Consider the following 20,815-nt stretch of genomic DNA (forward strand, 5'->3'; position numbering starts at 1 on the left):
AAAGGGAATGCCACTAATCTGTAAAATCCACCAATCAACCTCTATCAAATCTTTCTTTAAAATTCAGTGGTTCTCTGACTACTACAAACAACTCACTTCTGATCCATAGACTCTGCTTCTGATGCAATTTCTGAGCCCAAAAGTCTCTCATGAACTGGTTACAGAAATAAGAAGTTACTTCATTACTAAAACCCTTTCCATAAAGAAAGGATCTGCTACTAGCCCTTGTCTGGAAAAAGAACAAAAAGGGGGGGGAAAAAAATAAATATATATATATATATTCACCTTTCCTAATTTTCAGGAATGCTATTCCATGGGATTTGAAAAAAAGCTTGTGAGAAAACTAAGATTCAGCACCACTCTTAGTCTCACCACCTTGCAAAGTATGTGCTTTATTTTAATTTCATCTCATCCATAAAGCACACTGACAAGCAGAAAAGCATACACTCTTGAAATAAAACTTGAAAGAAAAGCGAGGAAGAAGCAGAGAGTTTAGTTGCTGGAAGTTATGTCTATGCCCATGGGGCACAGATTTCATTTCCATTTCAGTGCAGTTTCTCAAGCTACGCTGACAGAGACATTAACAGTGGTGAATGATGCTACACCAGCAAGACGGTGTGCCATTTCTCCGGGGACCTGTGGGATGATGAAAAGAGGAAGAATTCCTCAGTAGGGAGGTTCAGGGGAAAAAAAATCCAAAACAAAAAAAAAAAAAAAACAACCCAACAACAAACAAACAAAAACACACACACACACACAAAGCCCAAACTAAACCCCAAAACAACCACACACACACAGACACACAAAATAAATAAATAAAAGAGTCATGACAGCTCATGAGAGTAGGGCTGACACCCCAGAAAGTGAGAAAAGTAACTGGGAGAAGTGGAGGCAAGGGGGACCCACTGAGGTCATTCCTACAGCTCTTTCAGGGGTGCCCCGGATTGCTTCATAAATAGGTTTCTCCTCCCTAATACAAGCAGTTTACAAAGACTAATATGGACTCATCTCCCTTCAAGTTATAATTTATATCCCAGGGGCTAGGTTTGGTTAGAAAGAGTAAACATAAAAACATCAATGAAGATTATAGAAAATGGTCCTTTGCCTTTTTTTTTTTTTTTTTTTTTTTTTTTTTTTAATGAGGCATTACTCCTCAGCAGTCGTTTGTTTCTCCAGCAGCCTCCCTGGCAAACACCAGCTGAACTACTGCAGGGCTGATGGCGGCAGCTTTACCTGCTCCATCGCTGGCACATAGCTCATGCCAGCTGCTCCAGCGGAATTCAGCACAGAGAAACAAAACCATTTCTTCTCTTTCCTCCACATATCTCCAGTTGCCAAGTCCCTTTTTTGATCTGGAAATCCAGTTCAATTTACGTTTGCCTTCATATACACACATGCTTCTTAACGTTTCCATGGGTTTTATCCTTGTTCCAAATGATGTTGATGGGGAGAAGAAACAGCCTACTACTGATGAGGTGTTGGACAGCTATTCCTGTGATAAAAAGTTGAGTTGTTTTGGTGGGGTTTTTTTCAAATTGAGTATGGGACAATAGCAAGACACATTCATAAAGCCAGAAGCTGGTTTCATTTATATTTCTGATCTGGGCAGGAGGATTCACAAATCTTCATGGAATGATGTACTAATAGGGAGTGGTAAACCTCTGCTTACAGTCCCATTTTTAAATAGGTACTTAAAAATACAACAGCTTCTAAAATAGAGATGTAAAGTTGCTGAAAATGACATTAAGAAAATGTTTGCCAAATTAAGAATAAAAAGTGGTTATCTCCTCTATATTCCAACTCAATTCAGATACGTCACTCTGAACTGAGCCTTGGCATTTTCAGTGCTCTTTCACTTTAAGGGAAGGGAGAAGAAAAAAACCCCAACCACCACAAACCCAAACAAACCCTACAAAACCCAGTCTTCCACCACATTCCCTTTTGCTAAATTTAGTACCCGTTCAGTACTGGTACCAGGAACTGGCACTTAGTGATTTGCACCAAATATAAACTAGAAGCAGCAATTTTCCTGTCTATCAGATGATTAAGTTTTGCAGGACAAGTGAATGATATGTAAAAATTCCTCAGCACCTAATCAAAAGCAAAACTTGAGGAAAGAGCCAAAAGCTCATAATGAAGAAATATATTCCACCACAGGTGGCAGGAAATTGTAGCTACTGATAACAAGTGTTATGGGGCTCTGGCAAAGAAAGAAAATTAGCATAAGCATGAAGGCAAAGTAGTGATAGCACCAAAAAAAAAAAAAAAAAGCTTCAGAGCACTCTCCAGAAATCTATCACGAGAATCAAATGAAAAGTAGTAAGTAATAAATTTACATTTTCTGTAAGACCTTGCATTTAAACATATTCTTAAATATTTTGTGGGTTTAAGTAGCTGGCTGCAGACCATGTGTTGCTTGCATACACAAAAAGCAAAGCATCACTTCACTCAGCACTGAAGCACCGACATCTGCAGAGAGAGATTACTGAGAAAACAAGACCTAAGAATAAGTCACTCAGCCCATCCAAATACACAGCGCGAATGGGTGAGGATCCAAAAAATTCAGAAGTTTTATCTCAGAATACTACAGAGACAAGTGAGGAACAAAGCCATGAGGAGCCTGAGCTTGGCAAACACTGGGAAGTACCAAATACCCATTCGAGAAAGGTATTAGTGTTAGTGGCTTAGAGGAACTCTCTGGGGGGAAATGGGTAGAATTGCAATTGAGTGGATCATCAAACTGAAAACAGAATTTACCTCCTTCATTGATATAAGAGAACACAATTCATTGAAGTCAACGGAACTCTTAACAGCCATGGATAACAGCAGGCAAAACACAGACTTAAAATTTAAAGCAGCTAAACAAGATCCATGAGCAAAATATACATTCTAATAGCACAAGGGAAAAAAGGAACTAGTATTTTGTCTAAAAAGAGCTAAGCCCGATGTCAGCCAGGAGCTGAGCTTGAGAAAGAGGGTAGCAGGGCACCAAAGTAACCGAGGAGCTTTTCCAGCACTCAGGAAAGCGGTAGAACAAAATCAGCTGGAAAGAAAAACCCAACCCAGTCCCTGCTGGATATATTCTGTTCACAGTTTCTCCCTGGAAAAGGGAAATTTAAGACGGGAATCTGGGAAGAAGTGGAAGAATCAGCAAAGCAGGCTCAGGTGGGGTCATGAAAAGAAACCTTCACTTTCCCATGGGATCAAAAGACTTAAACTATGCCAAAAGGTAAAGCCTGGCTCTGCCTTTCACTGGTACCTTTGCAATGTAGTATGCTATACGTGTCAAGCCAGATTTGGCACATATCCTTTGAAATATAGCAAATAAAGACGAATGTTAACACCTTTCCTTTGTGAGATTTCCTTTCTACATATTAGCATTTGAATCGCACTCAGCACTCTGCGGTGTCACATTAAGAAAATACACATTTCTGTGCTTTGTATTAGGAGAAACCAGCAGAAAAGCATTAACCTGGGCTCTGAGAACTCTAGGAAGAGACAGAAGCCAGTAAAAATCCAGTAACATATCTACAAAATCTGTACCATATAAAAGCCTACCAAGGCAAAAACCTAAACCAACCAAGAGCAGACATGAATTTCACGTTTGTGGAGGGTTTCTGTTAATTGATTGCAAGCAATTTATTGGTATTATTAAGGATTGTTTCAAAGTGAGCAAAAAACTGTCATTTGCAGCTGCTCTCCAGAGCATGTTATCTCTACTCAGAGAAGGAAATGTGCTAAGCAGCCCCTGTAAGGAGCTCCCGTTACGCCATACCGAGGCAGCCAGCACAGAAGTTCTGAACAAATGCTTTTTCTCAGTGAGATGACCGAGCACTGTGCTGCACAAAGGCCTCTCAGAACACACAACTAACCATTTAACTTTGGTCAAATTGCAACCCTCAAAGCAGCTATTTTGGCAACAGTGAAGCACATCCACTATATGAAGGGGAAAGACATAATTAAAATCATCCCCGACATGTGAAACTAAAATATATTATTTACAAAAAAAACCCCTAAAATAACTACTACAAAACATGGTTTCAATTATTTCTATAAAGTTTTTATCTGTTTAATAGTATTCAACATTTCAAAACCATTTTTAAATCAGAAACGTGTATCAAAAGTAATAAGGAAGAAAAAAAAATTACATCAGTAATACAGTACTAAAATGTGATTTCAAACAAACCCTAAAATCTTTTATTTGTTTCCTACTCTATGAAAAATTCCATGGAAGCTTCATTTCCCTGACACGCCAGGAACTATGCTGACTATCTCCCACAGCGCCCAGAAGTCCCAGCATTAGACTGGGGCCAGGCTGTCATTTATATTCAAAGCCAGCAATGACGGCTACTGAGTAATCGCTCCTATTCTCTCCAGTCACTTGAGCATTTGCTGAGGTCTCCCCTGATTATTGCTCTTCCTAGACATACTCAGTTTCTTAAAACGATCTGGAGCACAAACACCCACTGTACTCTCATCAGACAAAACCGGCATCGCATACAGTATGGAAAGGGAAACCAGCTACTTGCACGGATGGTTTCTGTGATTTTTCAAGAGCTAGTTCACACCAAGACAGATGAGAAATATTTAAACCCCAAGGCAACAGTCAATAATAAAAAAATAAACTGACATTGTATAGTAAGTTCATGTTTAATATGTTCAAATCCAATGAATGATTTCAGCAGCACACACAAGACAGAACTCAGCAGGAATAAATTCATTTTTTTGTTTAAAAAAACCATGTCCTTAATTTTAGTCCATTAAAATACCATTGGGTTTTTTTGTTGCCACGTTATATTTTAACATATTACTCAGAGGAGTCATTCTTCTGTGACGTTTAGTCAACAGAATACATGAAAACAGGTTTGCACAGCGATGCTGGGTAACCTCTTGGGGCCACAGTTTCCGTCACCTATAAAACAGAGATAACGATCCATACTTCCCCTAATGCACCTAAACATTTACTGATAAGAAGTCCTATGCAAGACCTACATATTAACAGTCAACTGTTACTCTCACAGAATATAGTTATATTGTAATATTACCATTACTGACCTCTTAAAATATCATAAAATTGAAATTAAGTAGTAATTGCATGATTATAAAATGTCACTAAGTTCAGATAGTAGGAAAAGATTATTTAATTAAAGAAAGCTTGATTTTCAAAGGGGGAAGAGTTCAGATATATTCACAGATAATTATATTTAAAATTCAGTTGTGCAAGAAAAGGTTACTGTACGGGTAATTGTAGGTACAGATGGCCTCTACTTATGCAAAACTTTTCTGAATTAATAGCTTCATATTCACATCTAACAAGTGAAAGAAAATGGAACATACACCTCTTCCCCTTCAAAGCACAGGGGACAATCCCAAGAAAAATAACACAGATCTGGATGGCTGGACTGTCTATGACATCAAACCTATAAAACAAATTTTGTTGACATACAGGCAGTCGTTTGGGATGACCTGATGCATTATGTGTGCCCACCACAGCTGTGCTGAGAATCGTAACGAAGTGAGACTAGTAATCCCACACTTTGCTGTTACAGGTATTTTCCTCCAATGTACATGGAAGAAGTTGCAAAAGACTAGTTTCCCCACATCATTGTAACTATTTTAAAATCCAAGAGTTTCTGTGGCTTCACTAGTGCCCTGCATTTACAGGCCAGGCAGTGAAACGCAGGCGTAGCTGCTTCTGGTGCTGAAGATGAAGCCATTTCTTCAGCTTCTTCATTCTCCATTACAAATGACATTTAATTTTTAAGTAGTACAGAAATAACACAGCAGGCCAAAGTGTCTTCCTTAATAACTCAGATAAATCACAAGAATGACAAAACTAAACCACAAAGGATTTCATATGGGAGTATGTTTAGGAGAGGACAATAGCTGCAGTTACCTTTGGGGAAAAGTAATCCTTGTGTGTTCCTGGCCTCACCAGACAAAATCCACCAGTCAAAGCACCGTTACCTCCTGCTTGGTGTCATCTAAAGCTGGTGCTAAGGTCTAACCTGAATGGATGCCCTGCACTCATCAGTGGAAACAAACATCGTCGTATGTGAAGGTAACCTCGGTTCTGGTTCAGAGGCAAGCGAAACGACGATGAAATACAGTGGGCTACGAGGCTCACTATACCTGCATCTTTCCCGAACAGTATTTGGGTGGGTAAAGACAATGCATTCTTTAGGAAGGTTTGTTCGGGGGGGTTGCAGCCTTTTATTTTTACAAGTGTACTAAATTGTGTGATTGTGCCTGGCAGCTTGCCTTGCACAACAGAAATTAAGGCTATTGTGTATTATATTAAAAATATAAAAAAATTATGGTATTTCAAACTCTTATTTCTTTGCAAAAAAATTACAAAAACCTTGGGGAGGCTTTTTTTAAAAATAGCTGAATGACTAAGAAAGTTCCCTCTCTAGTAAGCCTATCTTAGCTTTCCAGTCTTTTCCAGATATTTAAATGTCTGACAAATAGATTATAGACTATTTGTTTTAAGAGTTTTGAAAAAAACAAAGCTTGACTCTCTAGTATTTTGAAAGACAAGCATAATATTTGCTTTGCAGAGCTTATAGCACCTATTAAAACCTTCGTTAAAGCAACAGTGCCAAACTATTGAAGTCAAAGACTGATGTCAGTGAGAAGTAATGCTTAACACGCTGCAATAACTTGCTGTTACACCTGCCCACATGGTCATTCTGACTATGTGTTCACTATATGGACAAAATATAGGCTTAAAGTACAATATTTTTATATAAATTAGATTAGTTTTAGTTGAAAAAGCCTATCAAACATTTACATGTTAGTGAGAACTACAGGTACACTTATCACCCTGGTGTAAATTAATATGAAAACTGTTCGTGACAAAAGAGGAAATCCTTGAAAAATTTATATTCATATAAACATGACATTGTATTTTGAATACATTCAAGTTGTGCAAGTGCCATTTTGTGTAACAATGTTTTTTATAAACTTCCTAATACAACACTAATTTTGGGTTTTTAACATACAGTATAAAAGCAAATAACGTAAAGCAAGTTTGCAGAGCCTTCTTCATAGCAGCTATACAGAACTTCAAGCTATACAACAGGGAAAGGTTCCTTAATTACTCATAGAAAACTTACAAAGCCTTTGTATCTGTGCAGTTGTTATTAATTTCTTTGGTTTTCATATCAAGCTTTAAGCCTGCTTATGTCTGCACTCGTTATAGGAGAGGAAGTGTTCTGTCAACTGGAAAAGACACCCTAAACAAGCACTTTTGGGGTACTCTTTGTTTACTTGTTAAAAAAAAAGGAAGTGTGGTTCTTTTTCTTTCTTAACAACATGCTAACCAATCTCATTACCATACTGGAAATATATTTATTGCTGTCATAAAGCAAGTTACCATAAAGCTCAGATACCTCTTTGTAATCATAAAAATCAAAAGTAATCTTATACATCACTGTACAAAACCCTATCTAAGAATAAATATTTACTGATTTTTCTTTATTGGTTCTACTATTTCATAAGCCAAAGACTTAATTTAGTAGGTAGTGAGTGCCACTTCCCCTTTTTCTATAATAGTTTGAATATTATACCTCATTTTCCTTTCTTGATTAATAAGCTTTCAGTAACAAGAGAGGTAATAAATGAAAACACAGATTGTATATTTATTATATCACTACTTACAAACCACTAGAACTACTTACCATTAAACAGAGAATCCAGAATAAATACCAGCTTTTTCCTTTCATTTAAAAAAAATAATGGAATTTTCATACATTGAGAGCAAATTGGGCAACTTTATTTTCTGACATGGTTCTAAAGTTCAGCCAATTCAAGCTGCCTGTCTTCTAGTGCAGTTGTAAGTTAAAGAAATGCTTGAAATAAGGTGGTGCTGCCCTGTACCTGATAGCATTGCTTCGATTCCCTGCTAGTCTAAGTGGAACATCTTGTCAATTTATTGCTTCCAAAATTTAGCAATTAAAAAAACCCCACCAACTTACAGAACTGAGAAAGTCTCATCACTGTTAAGGCAGAACATTTTCACAGAACTGGAAAAGGAAAAGCTAAGATTCATACCACATCTAGCACGATAAATTACATATCAGCACTTTACCTGCACCTAATAGCTTATTTTTATTAAGTTTTAGCTTATACAACATAGATCACAATATATATATATATAAAAAGTTAAGCTCTTTAATGTTACTGCTGGAACTTCCATTTATGCATTCCCACATCTGGGTTACAGACTATATGGCTGATACTTTAACTGTGCAATATTATTTTGCAATTAAAATTGAAGGTATGTCTTATAAAGCATAAATCTATAGTTGTGGGAAAACACTGTCTAAATCAAATACAGAGGAAGCATCATTTAGTCCAAAATCTTAGGGGTCTGGGGGGTGGAAGAGAACCTAGAGTTTTGCTGGAGCTCCCCGTTTGCATAGGTGTCAGCAAGCAGCACTGCCACCTCCTCCTGCACTTACTTTGCTGCCTCTGCTCTGGTTTTCAGCACTGGCCCTCAGATAATCCATTATCAATGCAGTCTGACACACACATTTGTCGCATTCACTAATCCCACATGTCATACAACACAACGTAAAGAGAAAGAAGATTGATCTTTCAAACTAAGGTAAACTCTCCTTAAATGATATGAAACCAGAAGTAGCAGTGTTACGTGGAAGAAACCTCTGATTAGTAGTATGGTAACATCAACAGAGCTGTTTCCTTGGCTGGTGTCATTAAGCCAAAAATCAAGATCTTATTTACCAATAAGAGTTGAATTTCTCTGGAATTTTCTATCTTCTAGGATTTCTATTAAGTTACAACAGTTTATTTTTCATTTTGGAGAGAAAAAGAAAAAAAACCAACATACAGTGCTGTCTTGTAAATACGAAAGAGTGCTTCATAAACAGGGTTCCAAGTCACATAACCAGCTGGGTCTTTTCGTGTTGGTTAATCAATCTTAATTTCAAAACTGGAAGAAAGAAGAGAGATAATTAGACTTGACAAACCCCAGAGAATTAAGCAAATTAATAGAACAAACAAGGATTGATCTAAAGGATACCCCACAGGAGAAACAGATCCAAGAGCAAACATCCAGTGTCATAAATAGTTACAGACATTCTGCAGTAAAATGATGTGACTAAAAAGTTCAAACTCTGTAACCAAAGATCTACATTAATAGCTCAGAACTATGAGCCTCAGTGCCAACAATCTCTTGCTCTTGTCCATTTACCAGCACTGTAGCACCCTTGCCTCTCATACACGTGAAGAAATGGTATTTTTAATGCACACAGTCTTTCAGAGACTTTCAACTGGTTATCGTTCCCATCGTCTTTAAAAACAGCCCTGAAGAGGAAAAGTCTAAATCTTCAGCACTTCAAGCTGCCCCAGAACAGCTACTCAACATTACGAACATTCAGTACTGATGGGGCAACTGCAGAACCTTAACCAGGGGGGGACGAAAGGCTGAGAGTGGGAAGGGGCCGTCTGAGACCAGGAACCAGGTAAGCGGAAGGCGGCAGATGGCAAACCAAATGGACAGTGCCCGTCGTGTTGGCTTTGGTGCCTGCTGCCCTGCCTCACATTGGAGACGGCAGGAGGAGAGAAACCACAGAACAATGTTTTGTTTGTGCTGTATGGGATCATACTGGAGGCCACTGCGGAGGGTGACGGGCTGTCCCCAGGCTGCCACAGCCGGTGGGGGGACAATGTACAGCTCGTAGGGGTTGTCTGTGTGCCTGTGTGAGTGCAAAGACAGGCAGAGAGGGAGGGTGCAGAGGGGAGAGAGGTTCCTCTGGTATTCCTTGCACGACGTAAGAACCTGAAAGCGAGTAACTGAGAGATCTTAAGGTCAACATACTGATAGCATGAATAAATGGCGTTCTGACCTGTTTCATAATGGGTACTCAAGAAGGAGTACTGAAATCACCCGTACTGGAGTACAGTGGTTCCCATTTTTGACCCAAGTTACAGATTTTTACTCAGTTACTCTTGCGTTAAACAACAGCATATGGCACAGCCAGAGGAAATATTCTTGGTAGAGAAAACATCCACTTAGGAGTTCCAGCTAATGATCAGTTCATCATACCCCTCAGTAAAACATGTTGGATTCAGCTTACAAAACCCGCATTGTTTAATGCCCTTTGAATGCTATGTGAAAACATCTTTTATGATAAATGAGGATTTCCCCACGCAGACCAGTAAGACCACATATTCTTCATCTTGGGTTAAGGTAAAGGAGAGCACTTCCCCAGAGCTCCTGCCACGAAATTTTAAAAATGCCAGGTCTTCCACATCATTGACTTTATTCAGTCTCTACCTTGTGCCCAAGTGAGTCTAAACTATCCAAATACTTCTAAGTTCCAAGTCACTTAGATTTGTAGTACCTGCTTTAGGGATAACAACATCCGTTACGTGAGTTTACATTAATTAGGCAAACTCAGTTGGCATAATTTTGTCTGGGGATTTCAGGACATGGACACCATTCCTTTTCAAACTGTATCTCAAATTTATTTTGAGGAATAACGTGCCACGACTCAGAGTTCCAGGACCACACAATACTTCCAGACTTTCTCTTCCCACGTGTCTGCAGAAATCACAGTGAGGATGAACAGACACCTTTAACGCAAAGACACGCACAGCCTTACACTGCCCCTAACACGGGATGCTGGCACTATAAAGGAAGAACACACTGAATCTGCATGCTAAAACCAAAGGATCTATTTATAATCCAGTCTTAAATTCAGCTCTTAAAATCTTGTCTACCAAAATAAGTATGAGTCTTGGAACAGGTTTTTAACCAGTTTCTTATTGCCACAGAATACCAGCAGGTGGCAAGATTGCAAAATAAAGACATTTAAAAACCATTCCCATAACCATCCAGTCAGTGCTGTTTCAAGGACCCTTGCTGGGCCATGCCGATTGTTTTGTGAAGACCTGGGTAAGTAGTTAAAGTGTCCCTGCATGGGTCTGTAAAATAAAGTCTTTTAACATTTATTCATCACTCCTCATGTAGTCAATTTGCTCACCATTACAACAGTTAAATGCAATACAACATTTCCAGTAGATGAAGCAAACAGAAATTGTGACCGTCAGTTGTACTTCTCTAAAGAGCCTGATTTTCCTTCTGCTTCCTCTTCCTCTGATACCCGTTTTACCATTTTTGAAAGAGCCTAAAATCTGTACAGGACTGTGGGGAACCACATTTTCCCATAGGAATACAACTCAACAAAGATGACTAATAAAACTCCTTTGCAAAGGGAGAGAAAAGACTTTAACAAAGTATACTTACAAGCAGTTAGGTAGGTAATTGTTTTCCCATGATAATTACTCACATTATACCCCAGTTATCTATAAAGCAAGACATAGGAGAGCTGTTTCTGTGATCTACCACACCTGCAGTAAATGTATGCTATAGACATATGAGCTCGGTTTAATGGGCTGAATGTTACAATAGAATATGTTCTTTTACAGTGTCATTGTAATTCAAACTTTAGGAAAAATGTAAACCCTCAGTAACTACACAGAGATCCACCACTGTGATGCCTCACCCCTTGATCACAAAGGACACAATGTTAGCGCACAGTCTAGCATTATGTATTTCAAAAGCATCTGTATACACACAGATATATAGATAAATAAAAGGACGTAAAGTAATAGTAATGCTTTATCTTCCTGGCAAGAAAATAGATAACCAAGATGCACAGCTGAACAATCTGATGAACAACTCTAGCTGACCCTGAGATATGCAACACGAAAACAATGATTCTAGAAATAGTTTAGGGAGGTTTTCCTTCCATTTGTAGTGCGGCACCTGCTTAATAACATAAACCCACACTTCACAACTGTTTAAAATATTGCCATTATCCCTTGAGCTAGAAGAAATTAGGTAGGTGTAAAATAATCAGAATGTCAAGCACATTAAATGTCAAGCATAAATAAGAAGTGAAATTGGAATCTCTTAAAGATGCTAGTACTCCCACAGTCCAGCAAAAAGTTAACTTCAATAACTACCACCATTTGGGACTTGTAGTATTATACAAAACACATAAAATTCTTTGCCTTAATAGCATCTAATAGCTTGATAGCTGAATCAGCATTAGAAATTAAAAGTAAATGTTATTCAAGTCTTCAAGAAAACTTCCTGTACCAAACCAGATTTTTATTTGAGACTCTTCAATTCAAACACTTCAGGGTATTAAAATTAAAAAATAAAATAAACCCAACACTTTGGAGGAGAAATGGGAGGGGTGAGTAATACATGAGCCTGTGTTACATGGAAGGGCACCAGAAATATAAACTGCAAAATAAACTGCCAAGTTATAAAATGTTTCTTTACCAATTAAAACAAAATAGCTTGTTCAATCTATTTTTGATTCCAGGATTCAATCACCATCAAAATTTAAAGACAAACACTTTCCCCAGTGAATATATACTAGCTAAATATTTTAAAGTGAAGATATCTGAAGTCTAAATTAGACTGGAAAGCCTTACAAGAAGGGATTTTCTTTCAACTAAGTTCACACTATACTATCAAAGCATAGTCTCAAGTCCAGAAACCTAAACTGTAGTTAAGTAAGATTAAAGCATTGAAGAAACATATGAAAGAACACAATGCACATTATGCTACGATTAGGTAGTTAACACCCATTAATAGACATTTGATGAAAATCACACAAATGTATTTTTTTCATCTGTAATGACCTTCTCCTTTATTATTCATGTTTTCTCCACCTTACCCATTTAATTTTTGTTTTGAACCAGATGGCAGAAGTAGCCTTACAGGACATTCAGTACTTAGGAATGGCTCTTCTTAGAAGGCTTCAAGTGAGAAATTCCCTGAAAAGTCTGTGGCATTGGACAAGCCACAACCCCATCACAGAGAGGTTTACGTGGCAAGAATGTGTCATCAAACATTGAGGTATTTAGATACTGGCGTGGACGAGATTCACACTCTTGGACAGAAGCAGAATGGAAGCTTTTCTAATCTCTGCTCATTCCAGCTCTGTTTAGCCCCTTTCCTTTCAACCATGGGGTGCTCTTCTGGGAAGAGCAATAACAGAATGAATTGATTGACAAATGGATCAACAGAAATTGGACTGAGGACATCAAATCATCTTGCCTCAGCCATATGAAACTGTCAGCTAGTAGTAATAATGAAATTTATTTGAAGTAATCAATAATCAAGGTTAAAATACATCCATGCAACCATGTTCCAGCCGTGCGCTAAGGGAAGGAAAAAACATTGAGTTGAAATGAGTTTTCCTTTAAAGTTATGGAAAACATCTAACATATCATACCTCTACCAGCATGTCTTTTCCTGTGTTTCAGGATATTGAGATTATAAGAGAAAACTCTCAAACTCAGAAATCTACATAATTCTACAATCAATTTACAGAATTAGGGCAACACATATTTACTACCCCAGATTAAGAAATAAAGGCTCTATTGACTGTTTAGCACTTGCTAATGTGCCATTTTCTTTTATTCAGTAGTGCTATGATTACCGTGCCAACTGAAATCTATATTTTAAATACAAAACTAACAAGAAAGTACTAAGTATAAAGGTATTAATAACTGGAGCTAAAATTACATTGAAGGATTTTTTGGTTTTCTTCTTTGCCTAATGAAAAAGGGAGAAAACATATAAAACCAAAAATTATATACGTAAAATCAGCCAATGCATATAGTTGAGCACTTATTCTTGAGCTCTTCACAAAAATATTTTATCTTCCTACAGAGTACTGTGAACCAGACCCAGATAATTTAAGAATGTATTCATATTATAAAAAAAAAAAATCCTCTTCACTGTTCAAGAATGCTCTAAAACACTTACTGTACAAAAAGAAATCTTACTAAGAGAGTACATACACCTGATTTATTTCAGGAAACCAAACAAAAATAACAAGAGTGCCACCTATCCTTCATCACAAATAACAGAACTTCCTATGGACTGACCTTGCTGTTAAAAATCCTGTATAATGAAACCTGACAGTTAAGAACATACAAAACTCTCCATCTGGGCAGAAACTTGTTTAAAAAATAAAAAAGAAAGGAGTGTTGCATATAAAAACAGGATTAAAGAGAAATAGGAGGAGGAGGACTTGGATTAAAAAGAAAAATATCTGTTAGGTGTCAAGAGCATAAAATCCCAAAGATTAAAATGCAGTAAAACTAAAGGTATTTTAAAGCTTGCAGCCACATTTTGGGCTTCAGTAATGAATTGATAAAAATAGATTTCTGTGTAATCTGCATCTAGCAAACCTGGTCTAGAACAAGCTGCTGTACACAAGCGGCAACTGCCAATTAATAGGCGCAAGGAAAGACTCTTCCAGTGCAGACAGCCTGGAGCAGCAGCGGGGGAGGATGGGGGGGGTGGCTCATTTTCATTTTTTTAAGATTGTAGTGGAAAACTGAGTAATAAAGACTAGTAATCCTGGCACATTTATTGGGAAAATCAAAAGAAATTATTAAATCTAGAAATAAACAAATAAATATTTTTTGTTAAGGAGGAAAGTCGGTTTTCCCTTTGTGTAAAGGGAAGTCATGCTTCACAAACCTGCTGGGTGCACGCGCCGGGGGGGAGCCAGGCGGAGCTATATATCTGGATGACATAAAATCCAACAGACATTTGTAGGCTTTTGAAAACACCTTCCACAAAGAAAGCCATATGAAAATTAAGCAACTGCAAGGTAAAACAGAAGGTCTTTGCTTTTAGAAAAAAAACCCTGGTTTAAAGATGGGAACCAGAAGAGGAGTAAGTGCTCAGTTCTCCCACCTGCAGCAGGTCACAGGCAGAGCTCTTCAGGAACACTGGGAAAGGGACCAGGCAGCAACATGTCAAGGCCAAGGGAAGATGCGCTTACTCGCGCTAGAATGAGGAGGGCTAACCATGAAGAAGCATGAAAAGACCTTTCAAGACTCTGTAACTGGACATTAACGTGTGAGAGAGGAATTTCAACACAAGTAGCCATGACACAACGCACATTTCAAAAACAATCCAAAGGTTACTGCTCAAATGGATGGTGCCTGAGCTAATAATTTCCACAGAGAAGCGACATTTGGGGATGACTGTGGGTAGTTGGCCTTACCGAGGACAACATCCCTTATATTTTCACATGCAAAATCTTAGGACAACCACATATAGTGGAAAACAGTCGTATGTGTACCCTTACACAGCGATCACCATTGTCTGTCGGTTGGATGGAAATCTCTCATAGGTGAAGCAGTATTTTTTAAATCAAGTAGACAACCAACACTGACAGCTAAACAATCATCTACACTAAACTTCCAAGAAGATTGAGGTGCGAGACACTGAGCACCAGCAAGCATTGCTTACCAAGCAGATCTTCTATGGAGAGATGATTTACAGAAAGAACAAAATGCAGCGTCACGTTGGAAGGTAACGGAGATTACTTGAAACCTATCAGGATTCGTAATTTTAACAGCCCCAAAAGTATTACCCTTCTAATGCAAGTGTTTTACTGTAGGAAAAGAGTGGGAAGCAGTCCAAACAAGTATTGCAACCTCTCCAAAGAGCAAGATGTGAACTCCAAAAAAGGTTAGTATACATCAGTTTCCCCAGAAGCAGCTCCAGAGGGAAGAGTCCCTATGGGTTGATTCATATATAAAGTAGAGAATGACCATTTTTCTATTGTGGAGTTTTGCTCTAGTGATTTCTATAACATCAGCAAAGTCCCTAACTGTAATTACAGCTTTATACTCAATCAGGGGCTACATATTATTTCAGCCTTGTTCAGCTCTGTTTGGAATCACATCCAAGACATTTAAAATTGTACTCCAGTTACAGCATTAAAAAAATCTGCTGTGCAGTCTCTCAGAAAAGTTTCAGAAGGATGCTATTAATAAGAATCGAAACAAATACAAAAAATGGCAGTAAAACAGAAGTGTGACAAATATTTCCCATTAACATGTGCATATGGTTTCACTCAAAACAAATTTTCTCCCAAGAAACATGTTTTTATTATATTATTAAGCTGCTATATTACCAAACTGACTGTAAGTTTATAATGGGGCCGTTTTGATTTAGGCACTGTAAAAATTTAAGCTGGAAGGAACAAAATTCAAATATATATGTAAATAATGGAGGTAAAATCGTGGAGGAAAACTCCTTAATATATTTAAGAGGGGGGAAAAAAAAAGTAAAGAGAGAAGAAACAAAGCTTTGTTTCTCAGCTCCTAATGAATCTGAAAGGCCCAAGGGATGAGCAGGGAGGCTTGGATCCAGCCTCTACCTCATACAGGGATGTGTAAGGCAGATTCATAATTTGCTGCATTGCACAAAGTTACTAAATCTGTGATAAGCACGCAGGTCACCTGTTGGCCTTCACTTAACTTACCACACGCAGTTGTAAGGCACTACTGCAGCCTTCTTCCCTACAAATGTAACCACCTGCACTGGCATGACAAACTTAACACAGGATAACAAAGAACCACCAATAAAACACGACACCAAAAATTCCAACTGCTGTTAGAGGTAAGAATCAGACCTTCACCAACTTACAGGTGCATAAATTGTTACTCACGTAGTAGTACTGGTGCCTGTGTGGGATTGCTATTAGTCAGCACCTTCTTCTCAGAAGTATCTCCATTATGACAACAAAGTTACATCCAGTTCATACTTACCATCAATTCTTCATGCAAACTTGCAATTTTAAGTGACTTAAAGAAGCCCATCATGCAGCAGGGGCCACATGTCCAAGAGGCATTGTTCGATCAGCTTTGTTGTTGTCAGTATTACCAAAGCATTATTTGCATAGCCAGCTGCGACAGTATTTTGAAACAATTTTTAATCCAGCTTCGTGCTTGGGTGAAACAATTTGAATAGAGAATTCTGTGTAAATGGCATTTTTTTTTCCTTTGCATTTACTTGCTTTTGGAACCTGGATTAGCCTTCATGCTTGGTGTGACCGAAGTGGAACTGGTATGCGATAATGCCATAAATACCGCAGGAATTTCTGTGCAAGAACATTAATAGGAAATACATCCTCTAAGAAATGTCCCAAACTGTGTGAGGTTAACCTTAGTCTCTGCACTCTAAGCACAGAGGGGAAAAAGGACACAAAATCACACCACTCCCTCCTCAATGGAGGCCTGTTACAAGTCTCTAAGCTCCTGATCCAGTGAAAGCTGGGAGCTACTTCCCATGGAGGAAGGGAACCACGAACAGCATACAAGAACCGCTGCATCTCGCCTCTGAGAGCAGCAGCAGCTTATGACTCCTTCCAGTTCCTCAGATGCCCTGAAGTAGGGCACTTCAGAGGTGTAGTCTCTTGGGAGAAGACAAGCTCACAGGGCTTAAAAGGCACTGCCTTGCTTAGACAGGTAGACGTTGAAACTATATGCACACGTTTAATGACCTGCCCTGGGTTGCTAACCCTGCCTTGTACTACTGTAACTCTGGAATTTATGGCAACCAAGGAAAGAGCAGGTGGGAAAATAAGATAATGGCTCAATAGACAAGTATGTTCTTGCAGCTGGGAATCAGAGAAAGCACAATGGCACACCTACGCTCTTCAGGTTAGAGTGACACTAGTCTTTTGTCAAGCGAGGATCCTGCATATTTAAAGAAAAGTAAAAGAGAGAAAACACTTACTTGAGGAGGAAAAGCAGCTGCATGAACCCTCACAGCAAGTGTTCAATGGGGGAAGAAAGAAAAGTACTTTCAGCACTGTCTTCTACCACAGGTAAGTATGATTGCAAGACGCTTTTTCTTTATTTTCAGAGTTCAAAAGCAAAAATATGAAACTAATGTAACAGCTTGTTACACCAGGAAACAAATGGGATGAGTCAGAAGCTCTACATATATAATAATTTCAAAAAACACCATGACCCATTACAATATGTAGCACTGTGTTGGGGAGGGGCAGCACTTTTCTGCAGCACCATCACTACCGCAGCCTTCCAAGGTAAGGGTGTCTTACTAATTACAGTCCTATAACAGTAAGAAAAAACCCAAAACGACTCTTTTCAGTATTTATACTTATTTATAACATTAAATGTTCGCTCTTTGCTTTCTGATTTGAAAATAACAGATGTACCACTTTCTGCTTCTTATCTACACTCCCATAACACCAGAGCAGCTAAAGAAAGATGATACACTCTCCCGGTGTATGTAGGAGAACAAACAGGCACTGAGTCTTCCTCCAGTTTCAGTCAAGTTAATTGCAAGGGACACTCGCAGGAGGAAGTCCCACTTGACGGGATCTGTTCTGTGGATTGCAGGAAGCATGTGATACTGTTCCACCGGAGAAGCACGGCGCTTTCCCAGCACTGCGGCACTCGAGCAGCACGCTCCCAAAGAGCCAAGTCAGCCGCTCACTCATTCTTACAAAGTCAGTCAATAGAGTAATCACAGCTGCGGTGCCTTCTACAGACTTTTTGTTACTGTGAGCGTTTAAAGGAGCACATTCTGGACACACAGCGGAAGCAGTCTGTGAATAAATAATACGTAAGTATTTTAAAAACATACTCTGCAAAGCTTCATTCTGACCAAGACAGCATTCTTCGTCTCCTGCTTCTTTACAGCCATTACCATCTGCTCTGCATGAGGCAACTTTGCTATCTCTTTTTCCCCTCAGACTACCACGTAAAGACACCAATAAAACAAAAAAACAGTCAGTAAGCTGCTGCAGATTGCTAAATGATGGCCTTACACAAAGCCCATCAGCTGACTTAGATAATGTAACCACCAATAATAATTTAGATATTTCATGCAAAATGCCATCCTATTTTCCACTCAGAATTATCCATCTTCAAAATAGCCTTCCTAAGCCAAAATGAATCAGAATTAACGGGTTCATTTCTTTACAATTAATTCAACCTGGCTCACAGAAAAAAGGCAAATTTTATTTGCCTCTGAAACACAAAGAGTGTTCCAGATTTCTAGTACTTGAAAGAGTCTTTGTACAAGTAATAATGCTTGCCCAGACATCTCTTCCTTTAAAATTAGCACCTAAAATTAAAAAAGCAGCTTCCATATCCTCGAGGATTTCCTTATCTGCTTAACTCCTCAAGGGTTTGCTATAAATGGGGCGAAGGAATCTAATACTGGAGCAAATGAAAAAATAACCCTCTTGACCTTGTTCCAGGGAAAAGATTAAAAAAGAATCATCCAAACAACTGCACAAGACAAAGAGGTTTGTTTGGTGGCCACTGTAGCTCATAGCTCTGATACACCCACACATCTGATACCAGATGCACCCACTTGGTGCAGAATTAGGCAAAGTACATCTCAGGGCCCTTACTATTTTTGCAATGAGAGTGGGAAAGATTGTCAATGTTGGCAAGCGCTGTACAAAGCCTGAAAAACCATAACCCAGCTCTGCCCAGCTACTGGCCTGACACAGTAAGGCAGTGGAAGCACCAATATGAGGTTTCTCAATTTAACACAAGACACACAGACAACTGCTGTGCACAGCGGTGTCTGCATTTGCAGGGAGCAGACATGAAAATACCCAAACCTAGCTATCAAATTAAGTTTATTGGAAGCTGGCACATGAAGGATCCACTTGCTATAGCAACACCAGTCACAAACAGTTTGCAACATCCCCCCCCCCTTCCACCTCCAGCTTCCTGGGAAATTGCAGCTCCTTGGCCGGCTTTCCAGACATTGCAATTACCGCATTTATCATTCCAGTATAGCCGAAGTCCAGGGTGAAGATGATACACTAGCTCAGGATGGTACAAACTGTGACTACCCGCTTTTTTTTAAGGTGTACAAGGCTGTGACACAGCAGGTATACATCAAGTCTCTCACAGGCAATTCCAAAAGCAGTTCAAGGTCTCACTCCTCTTTCTTTAAGAAATCCCATTTCTTTACAAAGTAAGTTTTGATTGTGAGTTGTCAGACCTACATTTCCCTGGAAAGTATATACACCTGGGAAGAAAATACAGGAAGACCATGAATAAAGTCTTCTGTGGTGAAGGTACACAGACAAAATGGTTATTTGGATCCCAGACAAAACTGAAACAAAGCCATCCCTAGGAAACTCCATTCCTGAGCAAGAACATCTCAGCACCAAAAGTGGCCCCAGAAACTAAAATTTTCTGCCCACTAGCAACCTCCTCCCATCATCTTTTATTGCCCCTAATTCCATACTGATATCAAAGCTTTGACCCAGAAAATATTGATTTCACATAAGAGTGAAAGCTAGCAATGGAAACAGCTCTTTGTAAATTACAGATATGCATTACACTCTGAAAATCCTTCTTTGGAAACGACAGACAGCTACAGCTACAGTCCGAGGCATTGTATGCATTGTGCAAACACCACTGAAGTGTAGGTAACTCAAAAAGACAGGACAAATATCTAAAAGGAAGCTTAGACAATCACATGCTACTCCCCACCTGTCAACAAAATGAGAATTTCCAAAGTACATATTATTAATTTCAAAGTTAAAGATTATGCAAATGCTTAAAGAAAACAGGTCCAGTAAAAACACTTTGCTCTTCAGTCAATTAAAGCAATTAGACATTCCAATACTCTATGTCACTGCTGTCCACAAGCAACCAAGGACTAAGTTTTGTTGGCAGAGCTGCATGGAAAAGCTTACAGACTTCACTGCTTATATTCTGCTTAGCCAAATGCATTGCTAATAGCCTTGTGTTGTGAATTCTGAACATCTATAACCATGAGTCAGCCTCTGTCCTAACCCTAACCCTTACTAGAATAACATCTTAAAACATTCATACTATTATGTGTCTTAAAATCATTGTTAATGTAATGCAAGAATTATTTTTTAATATGCTCCTCATTTTTCACCATCAAGATCCAAGAGCATGATTTCAAATAACCCAAGTGTAGCTTATC

The 20,815-nt window shown here is 38.7% G+C and overlaps 1 protein-coding gene across 9 annotated transcripts in view; it reads right to left on the reverse strand.

Annotated features, from left to right (window-relative positions):
- The window catches only part of ATP2B2 (ATPase plasma membrane Ca2+ transporting 2), a 432,035-nt gene that overhangs the window by 273,810 nt on the left and 137,410 nt on the right, over positions 1–20,815 (reverse strand). For all 9 annotated transcript variants that reach the window (XR_008747494.1, XM_055806184.1, XM_055806177.1 and 6 more), the window contains exon 3: positions 8,855–8,956. The gene's annotated coding sequence lies outside the window, so the exon portion shown is untranslated. The remainder of the gene's footprint in view (positions 1–8,854; positions 8,957–20,815) is intronic.

The sequence above is a fragment of the Falco peregrinus genome, chromosome 5 (genome assembly GCF_023634155.1).
Source record: "Falco peregrinus isolate bFalPer1 chromosome 5, bFalPer1.pri, whole genome shotgun sequence".
Classification (NCBI taxonomy): domain Eukaryota; kingdom Metazoa; phylum Chordata; class Aves; order Falconiformes; family Falconidae; genus Falco; species Falco peregrinus.